The following is a 6,906-nucleotide window of genomic DNA, read 5'->3' on the forward strand; positions in this document are numbered from 1 at the left end:
AGCAAGTTTCCTAAGCGTGTGATTGATTTCCCACAACTTCCCTCCCCACGGTGCGGACTCACTCAGAGACGCTCGGCCTCTTACTTCTGTAGCATTAGTGCCCGTAGAGAGTGGGCCCTCAATATGTATTTGTCGAATTATTAAATTTTTATTTTATTAGTTTGACTTATATGGAGGAAGATATATATATTTTAATCCTCACCTGAAGATATGTTTCTATTGATTTCTAGAGAAAAAGGAAGGTAGAGAGAGAGAAACATCAATGCAAGAGAGAAACATTGATTGATTGCCTCCCATATGTCCCCCCACTGGAGATCGAACCCACAACCTTTTGGTGTATGGGATGAGGCTTCAACCAACTAAACCACCCAGCCAAGATTCAATATTTATACTTTTAAAAATTGTGTTGTTAGGCCGGCTGGTGTGGCTCCATGGTTGAGCATCGACCCATGCACCAAGGAGTCGCAGGTTCCATTCCTGGTGGGGGCATGATGTTCTTTCTCATCCATGTTTCTATCTCTCCCTCTCCCTTCCTCTCTCTCTAAAACCAATAAAGAAAAACATTTTTTTTTAAATTGTGTTGTTAGGATGCAAAGAGTAACTGGTCAACAATGGGATACATTACTATTGCCACTAAATCTAGTCATTTTCCTTTCTAATCAGTGTGGCAGTTGGCGTCCGTGTTCCAATGACATCAAGACCAAGCTCCCACCTGTTTTTCCGATTAAAATACTGGTTAATTTACTCTAATTTACATGCCATTTTAAATAACTTTGAAAGAACTTAGCACAGACTGAACAAATTGAAGATATTTATGTAATGCGGCTTTTGCCATTTTAATGACATTTGAAAGTATAAAATTTCCTCTGAATAGCATTTGCAAAAGCAAATGGATGTCTGAAATTTAAATATGGTATTAAAAATATTACTCTACTGCATTTTATGGCATATTAGGGAATATTTTTACTTTTATAAAAATAAACTTTAGACTCTTTTTTTTCCCCTCACCGGAGGACATTTTTCCATTTTTTGTTCAGGTAGAGTGGGAGGGAGAGAGAAGAAGAGAGAGAGAGGAAGACAGAGAGAAACATCGATGTGAAAGGCACACATCGAGTGGCTACCACCCGCACGACCAACCAGGGCCGGGGACAAATTGCAACCGAGGTACGTGCCCTTAGCAGGAACCGAACCCAGGTCTCTCTAGACCGCAGGCCGACGCTCTAACCGCTGAGCCAAACCGGCCAGGGCAAGACTCTTTTGTGGTTATGTTACTCCTACGCGCCCAAGGTCCGCGAGAGAGTCGCGGGGGTGAAGTCGTGCCTGGCACGTCACTGCGAAGAGCTCCCACGGGATACTGGCGGGGTCAGCGTCCTTTGGAACCGGCCTGATCGCTCAGACTGGTGGGAACTAGTGCGGAACGGAAAGGTGGCCATTGTGGAGACAGTGAGAGCAGCCACGTGAGTCCACGCAGGGACCGAACTGGGCATTGCTGAGAATCGAGATGGATGGCGTGAACAACAGCGTAAAAGCTGGTGAATGTGGAGGTCAGCAAAGTCTTCTGAAAAGGGCCTGAAAATAAATATTTTAGGCTCTGTGAGCCACCCACTCTTTGTCACAGCTGCGTGGCTGCCACCGTCCTGTCCAAGCAGCCCCAGACCACGCAGGAAGAAATGGGCATGGCTGTGTTCCAATGACACTGTGAAAGCAGCCTGGATTTGGCCTATGAGCTGCTCACTCACCACCCCTGCCCCAGACAGGCCAAGGCCCCAGGGCTAACCGGTTGCCCAAAGCGTTCAGCCCACACCCAGTGCCAGGAAAGAGGCTCGAAAGCCTTTCTTCTCCGTTGGCTGCCGCCCCGGGTCCTCCACAGGCCAGTGCAGTTCACCGGGGCTGCTGATTCTCTCAGTGACGGACGCCCAGCGGCTGCGGCGGCATCCCACTCTGGGCTACCCGGCTAGAGTCCTCTTCTTTCCCAGTCTCATGCTCATCCATCGTTCCTCAAGGCACACAGCAGGGCAGGACCAGGCCAGAAGGGCTTCCCACCTCCATTACCTATCCCCCCAGAGCCATCCCTCCTACCACCTCTTGGGCCCTATTATTATCGGTCAGGGTCACCAAACCAGAAAGCGTTTCCTTCCAGCACCTTCCTCTTGTGAGTCTGTATGTCTCCTCCAGCCAGAAGATCTCTTATTTAGGGACACCTTAGGTCACCTTGAGAAACTCCCTTAACTTTTATCCAGTGAAATGGGTCAGAGTCATGGTCTCTTTCTTCCATGAGGACCCTAAGCTTTTGATAAAATGGATTCATCTCTCAGCAGACCAGCAGGAGATGCTCAGAATTCTCATGTGGGACTAATTATTATACAAATGCTATGTGATCAGTGGATAATTACAGAAGAATCAAGAGGACAGGAGTCACCCTGGACTAATTAAAATCGGCTCTCATTTGTGTGTTTGTGACAGTTGTCAGTGTTCTCAAAGCTTTGGGAGAAAGTCCAAGAGTGAGCGCTTCTTCCAACAGAGTCGTGAACCGAAAAGCCCTCCTTTCATCAATGGTGCTTACTCAGAATCTCTCTGCTCTCCAGGGCTAGCCTCGTCACTGTAGGAGAGTACGAACTGCAAAACGTAGGCATCCGATAAATACTCCCAGAACTCTTCACGTGTGCAGAATACCATGCTAAGGGTTGACGATATTAAAGAAAGCTGAGTTACACATAGTTCATACTTCCAAGAAGCAAGAGAAGTAAAACTCATTGGAGAAGAAAAATTAAAGACAATCAAGGCTGAATGCAACATGATCTACAAACGATGTCCAAAGAAAGTCCTAAAGAACTCAGAGGTGGGAAAGGTGGAGGAAGCTTGACCAGGAAGTTGTTTTCATTGGAAACTTCAAGAATGGGAAAAGGAAGCACACAACAGGCTTCACTGCAGGAGAGCATGGTCTGTGCAATGCCGCGCAGGCTGGGTTGTCTGGAGTGGGGTCTGCACGGGGGAGAGTGGGGAGCGAGGTGGACAGACTGGTGAAGGCTGGGCCAGGGTGGCCCTAAACACCATGCTAGAGACTGAATGCAATTTTCTAGGCAATAAAGAGAACCAAGGAGTATTTCTGAGCAAACAAGTTGTGCTTTCAGACAATTATCCTGGTGCAAAATTAAAGAATTGATCAGAAAGGCAAGATTTGGAGCCAGGGAAATTATCCAGAAGGTTATTATAATGCCATAGAAATAATGAAGAATTTTAAAATGTTGAGGGCAGGGATGGAAAGTGGGCGATGAACAGAAGAGAAATGGCAGGTGTCCTACCCCCTGTCACTCCTACAGGCAGGGGAACGAGGTAAGAATCCATCAGCTGAAACAGAAGCTCAGGGTCGAGGGTTGGGAAGTGCAGCACAAAATAAGGGCTCCTGGTGCTCAGAGCCAGGTCACTGAGAGCGAGGGCATGGGACAGCGAGACCGGGGGAGTGACGCATCCCCAGGCAGAATGAGCACAGTGTAAGCGGGGCTCCAACAAGCGCATCGTGGGAGAGGACAGACTGAAATCAGCCCCTAACGAGAACATCACCTTCCCCTCTTCCAGACTTGCCTCATTTCAGTATTTCTGCTACTTCCCATATCTGCATATTCCATTTTTTAAAAACCTCTCTCTTTTTTAAAAATGCAATAAAATCTTACACTGTCTTCAAAATGCCATGGAGTGGGCTGATGTCTGCGAAAGGCATTACTAAATTAAATCTTCTTTTTAGGACTTTCATAATAACTGTGACACAGACAGCCCAGAGGATGATCGTAGCCGTGAAGCTGAGAGAGCCGGTACTGGCCTGACAGTGCACCGTCCAGCTCGAACCACGGCGAGGAAACCACGTCTTGCCCATCTTGGGAGTCTGGCAGTTTCCATGACTGTGGCAGGTGCATTTTCAGGCCCATTTTCCCGCCTGTTTGTGCCGGGAGGTCCTCTGCTTGAGAAATGTCAGCGTGCTTGTCGGTGGGCGCCGTTCCTCCCTGGGACACACAGGACGTTTCCACTGAAGATGCTCACGTTCTGGGAGGCGCAGGAAGTGTTTTTAATGCCATCGTGAGTATGAGGACCTGCCACATTCAGCACACAGGTTCTGCCCTAGGCCTCTCTGATTTCCCCAGGGAATGAGGGTGGAGCAGCTCCTGGCTCAGGGGTCTCTCCAGTACCCTCGGTCTGTAAGGGGCTCGGTGTCCTCCTGCCTGGCCCTCCTGGGCTGAAGGAGTCCCTCACAGCAAGGACAACTGCATCTTGCTGTTCCTCAGCAGGAGCATCCCAAGGCAGGACTGGCTGTGTGCTCAGGACCGTGCGCGCCCTCGAGCCCCGGAGCGCGGAGTACCTACTGGCTTCAAAGCCTCAGCCGCCCTCGTCACCGGCTGCCCTTGAGTGCAAAACCCAGCTTGTCTGAGCTCAGGTTTGTAACTAAGAACTGTGAGCCAGGCCGCTCAGTGCTCAGGAGGTGGCGAGAATAAAATGAGGTAACGGATGCCACGCGCTTTGACGGGGCGCGTCCACCATGATCAGCATGTGAGACTTTCCCATTGTCATGTCCAACTCCGTGTCTGGGTCTCTCCGGGGCCACGTGGGAGGGCAGGATCCATATCTTACAGAGCGGGGCATCAGTCAATATTTGGAGGCTGAATGGATGGGCAGATGAACGGAAAATGGACAATTTCCCAAAGGCTGTCGCGTACATTGTCACATTGGGTCAGAGTGCTGTGGTCCGGGGTAGCAAAGCTTCTCCCATTTCACACATTGGGGAACTGGAGCCTGGAGACATGACCGCTCACTGCAGAGCGGAGTTCAGACCTGGCATACCCCGGGTTTGAACTTTGGTCTTTGGTTCCAAGTCTCATTCTCCTCTGACTCAGCCTTCTAGTTCTTTTTTCCATCTCTAGGTCCAGTCTACAGGACTTTTCTATAAAATAGGGAAAGCACTTGCCCTATTTCTTGCATTCTTTGGAGCATCTAAAGTTAAAGTAGGTAAAATTTATCAAACTGTTTCCCAATGTAAGACGCGGCTGCTGTGTTTAGTTGTCGGGAATACATAGAGCAGCTTGATGGTTTCGTGAAATGATTATAAATGGGAATTTAATGATTTTAAATACTTTAAAAGAAAAAAAAAGAGAAGAGGAATCTGAGCAAAGGAGGGATAGGGGACTTATGTCAGAATTGGCTTTGAGTTCTGAAAGATTTCCTGATTCCTGACCACCCAAAGAGGAACGAACACATTTCTGATCTTTCAATAATCTGAATTACTGAGGTGTGGTCAGCATACCTCTCGGATATTCTATCTCATATATTCAGCTCCTGGCTAATGAAGTCAGGACGCTATAGTTTTAGCCTTATGTTTTACCTCCCTTTTATGTAGAAATCCTAAGAACTTCGGACATTTTCTAACTTATTTTTTACTTTTACCAAGAATTGTACGTTCTGCTGAGGTAGTAAGAAAGTTCAAGAAAAGAAGCACATACAAAGTAACTTTGGCAGTAATGAAAAATATAGTCATTGATAAATAACATAATTAACAAACATAATCAACTAACACTATAGAACATATAGACCAAACTATATGATGTGATTTTATATGTATCATTTAATTTAATTGATTCATTTCTTTCTTCAACAAATGTTTACTGAACACCCACTACTCGCCAGGCACAGTACCACTTACTAGACTTGTAATGATGTAAAAGTGCTTGAGCTTGTCCTGGCCAGTGTGGCTCAGCACTTAGCACATCAGCCCTTGGAGAGTGTCATGGGTTTGATTTCCAGTCAAGGGCATGTGCCTGAGTTGCAGGTTTGATCCCCAGCCCCAGTCGGGGTCGTGTGGGAGGCAACCAATCAATGTGTCTCTCTTATATCAATGTTTCTCTCTCTCTCTCTCTCCCTTCCACTCTCTCTAAAAATCAATGGCAAAATATCCTCTGGTAAAGATTACCAAAAAGAAAAGTGCTTGACCTTGTAAAATTTACATTCTAGTGGGAGATGAAGGCGATGAAAAAACTGACCAAGAAATAAGTGATGAGCTAGCAGACAGTGATGAGTTCTATGAAGAAACACGAAATGGCACGAAAGAATAAAGATTAACAGAGGCTGGGAGTCACTGACACTCTTAGATGGAGAGAGTGCCCCCCGAAGCCTTCTGGGAAGAGTTAAGTTTGAGCAAAGGCGTGGACAAGTGAGGGGTTGAGCCGTGCAGAGTTGGCGGAACAGGGCTCCTGGACAAAGGGGCAGTACGTACAGAATCCCTGAGGCAGCACAAAGCTACACCGGGATTTACTGACTGGGGCACAGGGTGAACAAGGCCCGTGGGCCAGGCGGGGTCTTAGGTAGGGCTTTGAGGAAGTGGCTGGGAGTTTGATTTTCTCTTGAATGTGACAGTTCTTGGAGGGTTTGGGCTGAGAAATGACACAACTGGGTTTACTTTTCAAAAGATCATTCTAGCTGCTCTACAGAGGATGGTTTGTAGCAAGGTGGAAGCTGTAGAACAGTTAGGAGGCTACTGTGCCCATCTGGGCAAGAGATGATGGGAGCTGGGTGGGAGGGGGTCACGGAGTTGGCTTTGAAAGAGAACATTGTTCTCTTCCGATTTCTCCCATTTATAAGTAGAATAAGAGTGAAGTCATTACTTGGACATGACAAGATTTAAACAGTGCGAGTTGGTCCTCAGAGAGTCAGAAAATAAACAGACTATAGACAAATGTTAGGATTGTGGACTAGTGGGTCCTGAAGTTCATGGTCATGAACCTCACGTGAGACTAGAGCACATGCCGTGTGTTTTCTCCCAAACTCGATGCTGTCCTGGTGAGGGTAAAGAATTGTGTTTGAGCGGCTGGGACTCTGCCAGGTGACTGTGGTACATGGATGGGAGATGATGGAAGGTACCCAGAA

The sequence above is a fragment of the Molossus molossus genome, unplaced genomic scaffold, assembly GCF_014108415.1.
Source record: "Molossus molossus isolate mMolMol1 unplaced genomic scaffold, mMolMol1.p scaffold_m16_p_20, whole genome shotgun sequence".
NCBI lineage: Eukaryota > Metazoa > Chordata > Mammalia > Chiroptera > Molossidae > Molossus > Molossus molossus.